General features: G+C 39.8%; 1 protein-coding gene across 1 annotated transcript in view; it reads right to left on the bottom strand.

Annotated features, from left to right (window-relative positions):
* Nucleotides 1-17037, bottom strand: part of rbfox3a (RNA binding fox-1 homolog 3a) — a 483470-nt gene that overhangs the window by 315669 nt on the left and 150764 nt on the right. The window contains 1 exon segment of the mRNA XM_063894163.1: nucleotides 12065-12121. The gene's annotated coding sequence lies outside the window, so the exon portion shown is untranslated.

A 17037-nucleotide genomic window follows, 5' to 3' on the forward strand; every position in this document is an offset into this window, starting at 1 on the left:
ATACTAAGGCCTCTTTAAATGGACTTCTTTAATTCACACATGCTCATCCAGTAACGGCACAGTCTGTTAGACTGCTCACCAGGATCTGTCGACTGTTCAGTATCTTGCCCTACAAAACTCTCTCTGGAGAAACCAGCTATTGTAGCAGAAGCCTTCCGATTACCTGATCTACCTGCTGAGCCATGCCCAACATACACAAACACAGAGTATACACACACACACGCACGCACGCGCGCACACAGACACACGCGCGCACACACAGACACACAGACAGACACACAGACACACAGACACACACACACACACACACACACACACACACACACACACACACACACACACACACACACACACACACACACACACACACACACACACACACACACACACACACACACACACTCTCTTAAGTAAGTCAGTAAGTAAGTCAGTAGGCCAAACTCCAGGTTATCACGCCATAACAAAAACACAGAGAGAGTATGGATGCAAATGTAATCTATTTAATGCATTGGATATTGATATCAATGTGTGTGTGTGTTTGTGTTTGTGTGTGTGTGTGTGTGTGTGTGTGTGTGTGTGTGTGTGTGTGTGTGTGTGTGTGTGTGTGTATGTGTGTGTGTGTGTGTGTGTGTGTGTGTGTGTGTGTGTGTGTGTGTGTGTGTGTGTGTGTGTGTGTGTGTGTGTTTTTAAGCGAGAGAGGGAGTGTTTCTGTGTCTCGTCTCTGTGTTTCCATTATAAGAAGAATAGAATTATTAAATCTCCTGCTTTCTGCAGCTCTGAAAGGGAGACTGGGGCCCAGATAAGTAAAACCAGGGGTGAAGAACAAAGTGAGTCAAGAAAAGGTTCAGAGAGAGAGATCAAGGCTAAAAGAACAGAAGAGAGAAAGAGACAGAGAGTAGGACATTCAAATAATGTGGATTATTTTTTAAAACCATTTCATTAACCAGTCTGCTGCACAGGAAATGACAGCGTAAGTCTCACCTTACACACAAGCACAGGAGAACAAAATGATCCTAATTACATTTCTGTTAGATACATTGTAATCTGAGAACCCAATGCTTTCCTATTCCATGTACATGGCGATGAAAATGTGCTACAATACTCGCTCTAGGAAAAATGCACTGCACTATCAAAAAAAAATTCAAAACTAAAACATGCCAAAGGAATGCTAATGAAGAAACATCTCCACCAACTTGACAACACATGCGCATCGTTAACTCGGAGTGCTTTGAGAGTCCCCTGTTTTCCATTGCGTTTCTGCTTCTTGCAACTTTTCTATTATTTACAGCAGCGGTGTCCGAACTTTTTTCTCTGAGGGCCACATTCAAAAATACGAAGGGCTGGGCCACTCTCTAGAGTTATATTACCTCAAAAGTTAAGTTATAAGTCAGTAAAATCAATCAAATGTAGGTACATTATGCTTGATACTTGAATATGCTTTAAGAAAACAGCCTACATCACAGCTCTCCATAGGGTCTTATTTATTTTATTACAAGAAGTGTTGGCAGCTCATCCCTTAAAACAGATTGCTTATAATAAGTGTAAATAGGAAGGATATAAATAAAGTCACTTATTAGGCTTTTTTATCCACTAAGATTTGAGTTTATTTGAAAAGTGGGCTTATCAACACATGAATACTACTGTGTAATATATGTTTACACATATATGTTAGAAGAGCAATATAAGAAAAAAACCAAAAGTTTCATGTGTCCCATTTCTGTACTTTTACAATTTGCTGAGGGCCAATACAAAATTGACAATGGGTTGGCCCCCGGGCAGTAGTTTGGACACCCCTGATTTACAGCGTTTTGCGTTTGCAGCGCTTTTAGTAAACACAACGTATGTTTTCAGCACATTTGTGTCTTTATATTTGCTTCAGTTTTGTTTAAGTGCAGCATATTTCTCCTGATCAGAATCAGAAATACTTCATTTATCCCACATTTGGAATTTCATTTGTTACAGCAGCACAATACAATACAATATGAAACATACCGTAGCAAAAAATTAGGAATACAAATAAGAAATATACAAATAGTAAATAGTGCAATGAAATGAAATATTAAATGAAAATATAATGTAAGTGTAAAGTGTAAGTGTGCATGTTAAGTCCAGCGATGTAAGTGTTTTAGGCCCTTTCAGCCACATGTGTGAGATCTCCTACAGAAACGACTGAATTGCAAACTTTTAGGAAAATTAGGAATTGTTAAATGTAACCAAAGCGTTCTTTCTCAGCTCCTGCTCATAGAGAAAAGATAGTCATTTAATCTCAGAATGTCCTCCATTTGATTTCACATAGCCATCATTTATGTCTGCGACTTGCAAGAAGTTTCAGCGCTCCCTGTCCGCCTCTTCTTCTCATTCTCTTTATGACTCCCTGCCTTTCCCTCCCTAAACCTCTCATGACTCTTCCCACAGAAACATTATCTCGGTCATTTCTGGCAATAAAGACATCGCAATCCAAGCTCTGATGAATGATGAGTTGCAGAAAGCGTGTTTCTCTTTTTGATTCGCCATCATAACTCTATTCTTTAAAATACTCCCAGTGCTCGGGAGAAGTTGTCTAACCTCTCAGTCAACTGCAGATGAACTTTTAGAAAGAAGAATCCCAGATGGGTTGTAGAGGATATTAGTAATAACAGTATTGGTACACACTATGATGGAATACAAATGCATGATGCCCTTTCCGCATTGTATACAATTTGTTGTGGCATATAGAGACAGACACAAGGGGCTGGAGGTCATTTTCCCAGGTCTCTCTTTTAATGCACTTTCAGAGGTGTTCTTTAAAAAATGGAAAAACCCAAATCCCAAATGGTTTCCTCCAGGTAATGTCAACATGTGCAATATTGTACCCTGTGTAGGATATGGGGAGCAACTTTGATTGGGAGTTCAGTACTTAACTTTCCACTACGGTTTTAGCTTAAAATGTTATAGAACCAATAACGCTCTACAACATTTATATTGGTATATTGACTTTTAAACAGGCCATGACATTTTAGTTGGACACATTTTTGGTAAAGGACAATCTTGTAGTGATGGAATTTACACTGTGAAAAATGTTGAAATACTGATCATTAACATTTCTAAGGGAATATCGCTCAACAATTCTCTGCCGATGCCTAAAGAAAGTTCAATTCCAGCCCTTCAACTTTAAGTTAACTTTTAATGGGGCCAGCTTTAGTTTAGTCAAACCACACATATGCCATACTATACTAGCTAAGCTAAACTAAGGAAAAAAGTAAACCAAACCAAAGGATTACAGATGCAAAAGAATATCCATAAAAAAAACGGTTTTAAATGTTACCTTATGAGCTAGCTAACTATCAGAAGACGAAGCAGCCGAGTCATTTATCATCGTGATGCTGCGAAACATTGTGGGAAAACCAGTCCCATTCACTAACTACCCAAAAGAAGCAATATGGAAAAATGGAGGATTTAACTATTTCCTCTTTAAATGCCACACATGTACAAAGCACACAGGGAAATATAGTCCTGGCATTAAACCTGTTTAATCCTAAGTACCATAAGAAACCATGGGCACCATATATTACATAGCCAGGGGAGCAGTATTGGGGGCTGGTGCCTTGCTCTAGGGCACCTTGGCAGAGCCCAGGAGACAAACTGGCACAAAAGTAACAGTCCACGCTCCATTCGTGGTCCGTCCTGGGATTAAACCAGCAACCCTCTGGTTCCCAAGCGAAGTCTCTACAGACTGAGCTGCTGCCGCTCTGCACAGGCAGAAAAAGCCCGTAAACACAATAAAGTAAAAACCCAGAGGCTCTGACTGCAGATTTAAGCCACACAGGAGAGAGGTTACAACTAACTATAACAGACAGTACTGATGCCTGGCATAAAGCCATCTGAGCCCACTATGGCCTACTTAAAAAGAGAGGCATATGTGGTGGGAGACAGATGATCATTGAAGATTAGGACAGGGACAGTCCAGCTCTCACTGTACATGTTTAACACAATGGGAACATTATGTTTCAAGGCAATGAGGCAAGCTGTCCTTAGAAGAATTTAACGCTATTATAGCTCCTAAGAGACTGAAAAAACAAAGACAGGGACTGAACAAGGACACAGAGCCTCCAGGAGGATGATCATGTCACAGCAGTCAGGTAGAGAGGGTTAGCTACAGGTGGAAGGGGACATTACAACTAGCATATGATTATGTTTGAGACATCGGAAATGATTTATAAGGGTTAATATTTCAAGGAAATAAAAAATTATAAATCTTCAAGGAATTGACAACAAACCAAAGTGTCTCTTGTTTTAATGTCATTGAATTAAATTGCATATACTGTATTACATCACATTCAATTACATTTCATTTGGCTGATGCATTTATCCAAAGCGTCTTACAACAAGTGAAAAATACACGGAATATCAAACTCCGAACAATAAGGAAAGTGCAGATATATTCACTTCAGTGCTGGTGAATTAGTCATTACAGTATTTTTGTTTTGCAAGAATTGAATTGCCAAGATACAATTGAAGCGTTTTCAGTTTGTAAGGGAAGACATGCAGAGTTTCTACTGCCAAGATGTCAGTATAATATATATTTTATTTATATATTATCAAAGTTAATGTAAGAAACAAGAGATCATGAATAGAAAGATATATTTTTTATAAACTAAAATGTTGGATTTAGTTTGTATTATTATTCAAATGCATTATCCCAAATGTTTAATAGATGCTAAATCATTTTAAACAAATAACTGTGTACAGTATATTAGCTCCCAAACCTTATAATAAACCACAACAGTGAAAATTACTATGCATTATTATTCTTTTTTGCTGGAGGATCTTTGAAAAAGTCTTGGGAAAAACTGTATTTAAAAGTTAGAACACTTGAATGCTTTTCAGTTGCCTAATGGGTGTGTATAGCAATTGGAATCAATAATGTAAAATTGACCAACCACTGACATTGAGATATCTGCACCTGATGTCCACAACTATCTAGCCAATAGTAATCTGCACAGGTTTATTAACAGGCAAGTATCATTGTGATTTAAGTACATAGATCATAGAAGTAATGTTCTCAGTGGAAGAAACAAATTGCAAGCCGTGATGATAAAATCAATTTGCATTCAAATCAGCAACGATTAAAAGGAACGTGATGGGATTGCAGTGAGGTAATTATTCAATTACAAATCCATATTGAGGCCTTCAAAATCAATTATATCTTTTTGTGATTTGTTGATTTTAACTGACGGATAATAACTGTATTACATTTGAATACCTAAACATGTGATCTGTGTGTTCACATTGACAATTTTCATTGGATTTTACATTGTTAACCCCAGGTGTATTAATTAGTAATTAATAAGTAATTAGTCCCAATCGAGGGTGTATTATTGTATGTACTGTACTAATCCTACAGATAGCAGACAGCTTGTCAGTACACTTTGAGCAGCACTGTACAAGGTGTAGCTGTCCATGGTGCTGAAATGTTAGCTTCACATAGCAGCTGCTGCATCGGTACATTAAACAAGGTTTGAGATTATTTAATGAGCAGCACTACTGCAAATAGCTGTTTATCTCTCCGGCTCAGAGTCTCCAGGGGTCCTCGCTCAGACCTGTCTGTCAGCTGCATACATCTATTAATGCTACCTGAACAGGTGCAGCACACACGCTGGTGAAAATCAAAGAGGCAGACAGATTGAGCATGGGGAGATCTCCAGCTTCTGGGAAACAGAGGACTTTGTTGTTCTCAGCACAGACCTCCACAGGGACGTGAATATAAACCGGAGAATAAAACTTTCTGCATGTCACCGTGATAGATTGGGTGTGGTGCATGTTGGGAACTCTGACAATGAGGGCTTTCTTCTGCTCCACATGAGGTTTCTGAGTCATATGTGTGCAGATATATTTAGCAAGGAGATCAACCGACTTACTCAATATTTGGAAACCTGCAGCAATTATTGTCAACTGGGGGCCATGGGGGCGCCATCTGCTCTCCAGAGTGTATGTCACTATGGAGTAAGGCCAATGAGAGGTTCAGGATTGAGCTTTAAGCATTTGACCACTTCATGTTCACTCGTCAAGTGTTTTTAGTTTGGTGACTTAAGTAAGGTCTGAGGTTAACACAATATTAAGAGATTTATTTTACTCTTTGATCTACAGGATAAAACATGTCAGTAAATATCCCACTGGAGAATGCCTGAAGTTTCTGTGTCTTAAAAAAAATGGCTGCCAACAAGTAACAAAATGAGACTACCAGACGTCATCACACCGAACATTAGCCGCCTTTAGCCTAGCTGTGGTGATGTGATGTAGTTTTATTGTAGCCTAACTTTAGCTTTGACTTTGAGCAATGCATTTACACTTGAAAAATTACAAAGTGGTGTTAATATGTGGAGATTATCCTCCTGAGCAAAACCTGTAAGTATGAAAAATGTTTGTTTGCCACAGCTTATTTCTGAAATATTCCAAAATACAATGGGAATCACATGGCTTTTTTGTTCCATAAAGCCCTTGCCATGCTCACTTCCAGGTACTACAACTGACCCACTCTACTGGAATAACACCTTTAAAAATTACGCATATTAAAATAAGTGGATACCCCTCCGTTTATTTTTTATGACAGTTGCTCAGTTGTGAATGAATTTGAAAGGCCTGAGTCTTGAGTACAGAAATACCCGCTCATCCAGGGATCTTGGTAAATTGAGCAATGCATTTCCTTAAGCCCCGACGCCATAGCAGCGTCACGTCTCAGTCAAATGATTGGAGAGGAAAAACATTTATGTTTCAGCAAATTGTACAACTTTTAGGACCTAATTATTTACATTATGGCTATTTAAGTGTTCACACTGGGTAGTTGATTTAGCTGCAACAAAATTATCCACACATTCTTTGTCTCTTTTCCAATGTAAGTTAATGGTAAAAAGTGTTTATGGGCCCAATGGCATCCCAGACTGCCATGGAAGTTGTAGTACCACCGTTTGCTCACTGCAAATGTTCTATAATGCCCGGCTCACATCTTTGGAGCTTATCTGAAACATGCACACTTTACTACTTCAGTCAACAAACACAAAGCATGTGACATCTTAAAACAAAGGACATACAGGTTCTTTCTCTGTGTCCATCACACACACACACACACACACACACACACACACACACACACACACACACACACACACACACACACACACACACACACACACACACACACACACACACACACACACACACTCCAGAATCCCTGCTCCAGGCAAAGTCACAGGCTGTCCCCCATTATCAGAGGCGATTAGAGGCCCTATCGGCCCCCGACAGCGGCAGCAGGCACTAAAACACACCTATCTCAGCATGCGCACACACACACACACACACACACACACACTGCAGCACCATATGTGTCACATAGTTTCCCCATGATTACAATCATACCCTGCCTGACATGACAATAAAGTAAACATGCTAAAGTGATGTAGCTTTTTTCATCCTGTGCTTCCTCGCCTCTTCTCTCCTGCCTTTGTTCAGGAAGTCAACGTGGAGGGACTTCATAATCAGCTCACTGCGTTTGTGTGTGTGTGTGTGTGTGTGTGTGTGTGTGTGTGTGTGTGTGTGTGTGTGTGTGTGTGTGTGTGTGTGTGTGTGTGTGTGTGTGTGTGTGTGTGTGTGTGTGTGTGTGTGTGTGTGTGTGTGTGTGTGTGTATTGCTCCATCAGTGATATGATCCAGGCTGTACGTCTCTCTAGGTCAGAGTCGACACTCAGACAAGGTCAGCCCGTCACTCCTGATGGAAACGATCAGTCTCTCTGACCGCAGGCAGCCAGAATACACACTTTATCAACTCACACTCTCTCATTACAGGTCCTCGGAAGGTCTTAAAAAGCAGTTCTATAAACTTTTAAAATGCATCTTTGGTCTGTATTGCTAAGCTTTTATGGGCATAACAATATTAAATACAATATATCCAAAACACATGGTCCCTAGGTCTGGTTTCTAAAATGTCTTATCTGCCACACCGTAGTGTCTCTTTAGGGGAAGATAACAGTGCTTTTTTGTTTTGTATTTTTGCCTGTATCTCAATCGGTGATGTACCTTTGTTGCTGGTGTGTTATAATCAGACTGGTCCTGAGGCAGAACAGAAAGAGAAACCAGCATCCGGAGTAGCTGACTGAGGGGATCCTTTTCTTTGCTCGGCTCTTGACATTGAAGAGTTTTGTATTCAACAGTGATAATGCTTAGTGATGAATGTTTATAACTGCCACAACAGCAAGCGTTAAAGAGAAATAACACTGTATTATGAAGAAAATACTGAACGAGGGAGTTCAGATGCAGCTAACATTTCTGTATAAGGTTATTCACACAGAAGCTATGATAATAAATATCCAAAAGCCTGTCTGCTTCAGCACAGCTGGGTGGACCCTTGATGTTGCTGCCGGTCAGTGATGTACTTGTATAGCCTTTTCTCTACAGTTGTCAGACTGAGCGGGGAAGCTTATTCATACAAAATGTGACAACAAGCCTAGTCCAGTAGTTGTTCATGTAAAAAAATGTCAAACAAATGTATAGTAGCACAATAGAAATGAATAAAAATCATCTGCTGTCAGTTCCTCTGTGCTGCAACTATTGCACACAATGTCATTCAGTTACATGTTCTTTGTTGGCAAATCAGAAACACAAGTACATGTAATAGGTCTTACTCTTTTTTGACTCTTTTTTATCACACTACACTTCACTGAATGTCTTTTCCAGCTGAGTGCCTGTAACACTCTGACAGTCCCTAACAACCCGCCCTGCCTTAAACTCATGTCATCGGAACCAGAAGAGCAGCAGCAGCTAATGTATGCAGTATATATTCACCTCCACGCTCCGATGGGCACTTGCCTTGGGAGCGTTTACCCATACGATAGATGCTGCAAAATAATACAGCCTCATCTCCCATTCAGAGAGATAATACACACACACAGACACACACAAACACCGGAGTGAATTCCATTAGAGTGATTTACAGTTGTTCTATAGCGGCGCAGAGCTGGAGGGAAGCCTTTTACTTTTTTATTTAGAGGAGCAAGAGGGCCTCTTCTGTCGACGAATAGATAGGAAGATGGATAGTGGGGAAGGCCAGAAACACCAGAGAACATCCTCTAAACACACACACACACACACACACACACACACACACACACACACACACACACACACACACACACACACACACACACACACACACACACACACACACACACACACACACACACACACAGAGGGACCACCAGTGACAGCACGCCGACATGGAAACAGAGAGAGATGGGCAGAGAGACAAACACAGAGAGAGACTGAGGGGGAGTTCTCTGTGCAGCGAGAGCCTGGAGGACTCGAGAGGAACACTTTGTGATTTTAATCTTATTTTTCTGTGGAAGAAGTTTTATTTCACGATGATACATATGTTAAGGCCCTATAATGCTTTATGGGGTTGTCCTTCTCCTGTAGTGTGTTATATAGATTTTAGTGCATGTAAATTGTCTGCTAAAATCCCTGTGTTCTCTCCAGAGGGAGTTTCTCTCCCACACATCCCCCCTGCTTGAAACGCCTCCATTCGAATCATTTGCTTGCTCCCATAGCATAGTGACATCAATATGTAACACTTGCACTTCTATTGGCTAGTGCTCCAACACATTGTACATACTGTATGTCTTCTTTAAAATGCTTGGTTTTCAACTACGCTGCTATAATCATCCTGGTACTTTTTTTTTTGTCAATAAGATTTAAAAAAAAGCTAGGCTAAAAACAACAATTAACGAGGTGCAGATTCATGCAATTGTGAGACTCGCTTGTGTTTCGTTGCTTAAAGAGGACCTAATATGTACATTTTCAGGTTCATTCAAATCATGTATGTAGTGTCTCTACTGGGACATGTCTCCATGCTTTAATGTTCAAAAAGCTCTTTATGTTTCTCATACTGCCTGTGCTGCAGCACCTCTTTTCCCCCTCTGTCTGAAACCAGAGCCCAGTCTGCTCTGAATGGTGAGCTGGCCGGCTCTGTTGTGATTGTCAACCGCTTAAAGATGTCCCGCCCCTTAACCTACAGTATAATGTACAATGTGTTGAAGCGCAAGCCAATCGAAGCAGGAGTGTTACATGGTTACGTCACTATGTTCCGGAAGTAAACAAAGGAGTCCAATGGATGCGTTTCAGGCAGTTAAGGGCGAAAGTCACCCCTGAAGACACACTGGTCATGTCTTCTCTAATTAAAGAGAATCCTGTCTGTTATTTCAGAGGTAGTCCACAAGGAGTGGACATGTGTGTTTTCATTTTAAAAGAGTGTAAATGAGAGAAGAAAATGCAATTAATGTTTGAAGAACAAAAAGCAGATACCAAGGGTACATATTTGAAACACCTCACTTATTTCCTTTTGAAACACACACACACACACACACACACACACACACACACACACACACACACACACACACACACACACACACACACACACACACACACACACACACACACACACACACACACACACACACACACACACACACACACACACACACACACCTTAAAGTAATAGGGTTTGTGTGCTGACCTAAGGCTATATTCAATACAACAATACACGTTTTCATGCTCACTAATGAAGGGAAGGCTATTCATTTCAAGGTGAGTCAAATAATAAAAAGAAATATCAAAAAACATGCAGGTGAAAAATAAATTAGTCAGAGAGCTGTTAAATTGTCAAGGCCAGCGGCGTTCTTACAGGAACTCTTTCAGTGCTGCGCCACAAAACACCAGGGGGACGTTCATTAATTCAGCTGAATGTTATTGCCTGACCCAAACTTTCCATTGAGTTAAGAAGCAAATACATAAACTGTTCGAGATAAAAGTAGAAAACCGTATGTGTGCTGCTGTGGGGGAGGGCAAAGAAGCTGATCTTTTCTAAGCAGAAAATAAACAATCATAGTAGTTGAAGCAAGCTGTTTTACAAAAATCAAACACTGGTATTTGTGCAATCTCACAAATATCTCGGGACAATGTTTGACTCAAAACTGAACTTTGAAGCAAATTGTGAAGCCGTGTGCAAAGAGGGGCACCAGCGTTTGTTTTGTCCGAGGTCCTTTTATTAATAACAAAACAATGATGATCATGTTTAATCATACTTTTATTTCCAAAGGTTTCAGTAGCTCTTACAACACTGACATGGGCAGCAAATCAGTTGGGGGGGAGAGGCAGTCATAATATTAATAACATAGTCCCTTTTCTTATTGAATTGGTTTCTCTTAGACTGTATGGCTTTTCCTACGTTATTTAAGGATTTGTCACGTTTGCACAAAAAAAGTCCATAGCTGATTATGTATTTTGTTCTTAAACTTTTGACATAATACCAGAGCAAGACAGGGTCCCTGAGAGCCCCACATACAAAGCAAGAAAACAAAAAGTATATATGAATCTTTTTATGGCAGATGTCAAAGCTGCGGAGGAGGAGACGGACTTCTTCCAGCTGCCTTAGCCTCGGCTTACCCGAGTTTCAGACTGACAATTCAGCTGAACATAGAGATCCATGGTGGTGACATGGTTGTGGCCAAATCTACCCGAAGTTTGAGTTACACTTTAAGCTCCAATTTCTGCAATTTCTTGTTTAAATCACTAGCGCTGGACCCAAGTAGAAGTTTAATTTGGGTAAAAATGTTATTGTTGCCTTTCCTACTTGAAATGAAATCCACTAGAATTGACTCCAAAGAAATACAATGTTCTTATCCGGTCTCTGAGACACAATGTGCAGTACATGTCTCAGCAGTCTTCATGCAATACAGTGCACTACCTTCTTATAAACAAAAAAAACAAAAAACCTCTACAATTTAGGAAGCTGTAATCCATGAGGAAATACTGTCGGTAACAATGATTTTACCTCAAAGCTGAGATTCTCTCGAGGAACAGAACCAATGAGACATGAAACACACAAAGCATTTTACGCCAAGCTTCTGTATCTCTTTATTAGAAAACAGAAACTCAGTACTCACTATTCACGCAACACAAAACACAAATGCAGACGGAGTGGTTGTAGAAGTGGAAGGAAAGAGAGCAAATTAACGACAGAAACGTTGTGTACTTACGGTATGTTGTCGGCAAAGTGTATGAGACGTCTAGATGAGTCTTCTGTTATATGTAGCCTGTAAAAAAACACAGAAAAACATTAGTCGGATAACAAGAAAAAAAACATAGAAGAAAAATTAAAGTTAGACACACAAGCGCTGAGTTAACTTTGTTTAGAGTATGTGCAGGTTCCGTCTGATGTTTGTGTTTCCTTAAGCTGCAAAGTTGCTTTGTGGACACTTGTTTTTCCTATGGAGAAAAGGAGAGATTGTGTACATTCACTGGGTTTTGTTTGCTTTATGTGGACTGTGTAAATGTTATTGTGTACGTCCTTGTTTGAACAGCAGCAGCGTTATTCCCTCTACGTCTATCATCTATCGTCTACTCCTTCTCCTCCTTCTTTTATCTTTGGAACTAAAATGAGTAGTATTTTAAGATTATTTTTAATGCTGTAAATTCTGCTGATGCTAACTGGACACTTTTCAGCTTTGGAAAGGCATTCAACTGACTCTTATTGTAAAAAAGCATCAACCCTAATCATTCATGAAATACCTACAAAACAAGACAATAGACATGTTGGACATTTTATGAAAGTGGAGCAGATATCGAGCTTCATTTATCATAAGCAGGCTAAAAAAGTATACCATGTCGTTTGGAAAACAGTCACGTTGGCGTGGATAAGGTGGACCCAAATGCAGGACACGTAGACTTAACAGAAATACCTTCAAATTCAGGTAGTCCGGGTTAAGTTAGGCAAGGGAAACTGAATTTCATTACATGTCGCAACACTTACAACAAAGTCCAAATGGGAAAGCAGGACTGAAACTGAAGCTGAACTGATTAGGTGATGAAGTGCATGTGTACAGGAGTTCAAAAATAAAACAGGAAACAGATCATGACAAAGCATTGTTTAAAAAAAAAAATGAAGAAAGAATATAAGAGTGATAGGTTGCTGTTGGGACCCCATGTGAAAAAGATGTGTGGAAACTTGACTTATAGCTGACATTTATAGGGATCTGTTTCATAAAGATGAGAGGATGATGCAAAAGCAGTTGAAAAGAACAAAACAGAGAAAACAGAAGCAATGACAGCAGCAAGATAAATATATCCCTCTCTTACCAAGCAGGTAGTGAACTGCCATGTCCTTCAGGTGATGTTAAAACGTGAAAGTTAATTTAGGGCCATTGTTTGGTTTGACCGTTTTGTGACTGTAAAGACATAGCAGCGCTGCGAATGAGCGGCCCTTGGGGGTCAGAGCCCTTTTTTTAAAAATGTTTGGCTCGCCTGGTCTTTTTTGGTAAAAATGCTATTAAAACATGACCCCTGTGCTGCATAATCAAGTCATTTACATGTTTTTATGCATACCGAGCAAAGCTATCAGCATATGTTGGCTACAGGGATGTCACGGGATGTACAAATAGTAATGACACAATAAGTACAAAAGAAAAAGCCAGACGAAAATGTTATCAAATCCCACAGTGAAAAGTATTTTGCATTTGTGGTTAAGATGCAATAAATACTTTATTTGTTATAATTGATAGAAATTGTATTACCATATTCAATGGTTAAGCCTAGAACTAAGCATGTCCTACAGATTTGAGAAGAGCTGCCTTGGCCTTGGTTTGGTTACAGAGCAGGAAACACCCTTTAAGCTGCATTCACATGATACGCAGTAAACCGGCTCTGCGCTCTCGCTATGTTTCTATGAAGGAGAAGTGCTGCCCGACTCAGCGGATCCACTACACTGCGCTCAAAGTTCAAATCATCTCAATTTTGGATTACGCTGACCTTTAAACACAACCAATCAGATAGCAGCTGGATGTAGCGGTGCAAGCTAGCAGAGAAGTGTATGTGTATCTTGATTTTGTGTTTATGAACATCACTGGACTATTGAAATGTATTGGGATAATTTGGACATAAACGCATTGAAGATTTCATCTTTTTGGTTTGTTAAGTTTTTGTCATCGTTTCATGTATTGTAGGGCCATACAAAACTTGTCTATGAAGTGTTTTGCTCAAAATACAAAACAGATCACCTATTGTAGCATGCCTCATTCCCCTCTATTTCAGCCCTGTTCCTGAAGTGCTGATTCTGTGACTGTCGCTTTAAATTTGAGCTGAGCTGAAGCTGGCCACGCCTCTTTGCAGCGTCATGCAGCTCTCTCCTCCGTGAAAGTTTTCTCCCGCTAAATGATACTCGCTAAACGCTGCCGTGATTAAACCCCATATTATGTTCCAAATCACATCAAGCATTATCTCTGAAACACTTCTCAGTGTTTACCACTAGAACAGAGACATTATATGTATTATATAAACAACAACTCTCAGTCCCTCCTGCAGACATCCAGCTGAATACAGACACACAGAGGTGCTGCGGGAGGATTTAGCTCACATACTGTAAAGTGACGGTAGTGACGGGCCATGATTGGCTCTGTATGCAATGTTAGCGTAGTTTCCTTAGCATTCACCTATACTGCCTATACCCAGGGCCGGCTCTGGTTAAGAGAAAGATGTATGCGTAAGGGCGCCACTAGAAGGCGCCCCCCACCAATATGGCGCCCTAGGCGGGCGCCTAGTTCACCTATGCCCAGGGCCGGCCCTGACACCGGGGACACATATTTATTCTTAAAAGACACCAACAACTGCATTTTGCATAATAGGAGACCTTTAATTCTTTGGTAAATAAAACACTTTAGCACACTTTTCATACAATGGCTATTGATTTATGAGAATTTGGAAATAGAGCTCCGCAACAGCAACATTGCTGAATCCGTCAGAAGGATGATTACGGTATACACTAGAGAAAAATATGAATATGATATACCGTTTAGGAGGTAGATCCCACGACATCCTTAACACTCCTTTTTTAACACTACCTCAAACAAACAAACACTGAAATGAAAACACTGAACTTCATAAGTTAGCAACTGTTTGTAGATTTAATAGCTGCTTTAATTGAAACAGAAGTAGGGTGTATAGACCGACAGATCTGTGTGAGCCAGCCAGAAGGCCAGCCAGATGGTTTCTCCCGGCAAAACAATTTCTACTAAACAGACACACCAACGGCTTGCTCTCTTCCCGCTCTGTCTGAAACCTGGGCAATTAAAAGTATTTCTCCCTGAATAACAGGGGAGGGAAACATACTGTAGATGCAACTCTCTCTGGTTGAACACAACATGCCAAACTGTGTATCCATGGTAACTGTGGACCACAGAGGCGGTAAAGAGGAAAGTAAGTCCGCTCAAGAAAAACAGAAAAGATGCTGCAGACCTCTGAGGCTTTCTTATTTGAACTCTGACCGCTGCATTCCTGCATATGTGTGTGTTTTTCATTGGTGGTGTGTGTGTGTGTCCCTGAGGCATTACAGTCAAAAAGGGTCAGACACCTGCAACAACCAGCATCAGAAACAACAAACAAACATCATGTAGATAATCAAGCAGAACGTACTGCAAAGATTCCATCACACTGAGCAAACTCCAACTCCCATGGGCCTTTGTGTATGCGTGTGTATACACTGAGTATGTGTTTGTTTTGCACACAGCTACATATACAGCAGGTTCCTGTGGAACCCGTAGAGGCAGCTCTTTATTTGTCCAGACGGGTGGCGAGTCTGAGGAAGTGTCAGTGGAAACATCTTCACTGGGATCTGATGGACTCCCTGTGTGAGCTCTACTGACAAAAACATATTTATGGCTTTGTTTGTAATTGGTATCTCCCATCATTCAGGCCTCTCCTTGTTTCCTCTTTTGAATACACCGCTCTAGCTGCTTTTTCTATTAATATCCAATTTATTTCATCCAACACATTATACAGGATTTGCTAAAGGGTGGGACATCTCAAAGCATTGAGCTTTTTGAACATTAAAGCATGTAAACATGTCACAGTTGAAGCACAGAATACAATATGACGCTGGACGAATAACCGGATGGTGGTTATTATTTGCAGCTTGATAAATCGTCCTTTTTTATTCTTTCTTACTATAAGTATAGGCGTGTAGGCTGGGGACTCTGGGGACATGTCCTCACCACTTTTTGAAATGACCAATTTTGTCCCCACCACTTTTTAAAAGTAAAACTTATAAATGTTCTGAAAAATAACGTGCACAAAGAAATGTCATACACAAAAACACTGGTTTAGTCAAGATGTGCAATTTGGACATGTTAGTAAACTTAGACATTTGAAAATGTTTTACACAGACATTGCTCTTTAAAAAAAAGTGATATAACTTAAAAACAGTTCCTCCTTTTAAACATTTACCTATTTATTAATACATACAATACATTCTTAATACAAATATGTTATTATTTTATTTAGGTCATGTTTTGCCTGTTCTTATTCTGCTGTTTCATCTGGCTTCTATGGTTAAACATCTAAAATGAGGCATGATATCTACCCTACTGAAATGTGTATTACTGCCGTACGTTTGCTTCTTATAAAACAATTTGATAGAAGAAAAATGTAGTTCTCGAACTCTGCAAGATAACTTTAGGCAACTAAAAATGTCTAGCAGTACATATGGCTTGCAATGCTTTTAAGAAATGGATGAGAAGAACAATTCAAGCTCCTTGTGCACAATAAGAACAGCCAGATCCGAATGAATAATATGAATAAGAGAGAGGTGAAATCTCCCACTCCAGGATCATTACAGTTTTTATCATCATACTGTAGATGTTAATATCATTTCATTGATCAATAATGAAAACATTGTCCCACTTTTGTTCACCAATCATAAGTACTGGTAGAGTGAAGCTATAATTATACTGTCCATTTGGAAGGACTCTTAATGGATATTGTGATCCTGATATCATAACTATTATTAATGAAAGCAACAATATAACATAGCACTTGGAACGTATTTGGAGTATCTTTAAAGTAACTGTCTTTGTAGCTTGATTGCTGACCACTAGACATGATGTTTAAATACAAATAAACACTTCAAAAATCATCCTGCATTAAATCCATTTTTGTTTGAACATCCAAGCTGTCCAACCAA

This window comes from Eleginops maclovinus, chromosome 10 (assembly GCF_036324505.1).
Source record: "Eleginops maclovinus isolate JMC-PN-2008 ecotype Puerto Natales chromosome 10, JC_Emac_rtc_rv5, whole genome shotgun sequence".
NCBI lineage: Eukaryota > Metazoa > Chordata > Actinopteri > Perciformes > Eleginopidae > Eleginops > Eleginops maclovinus.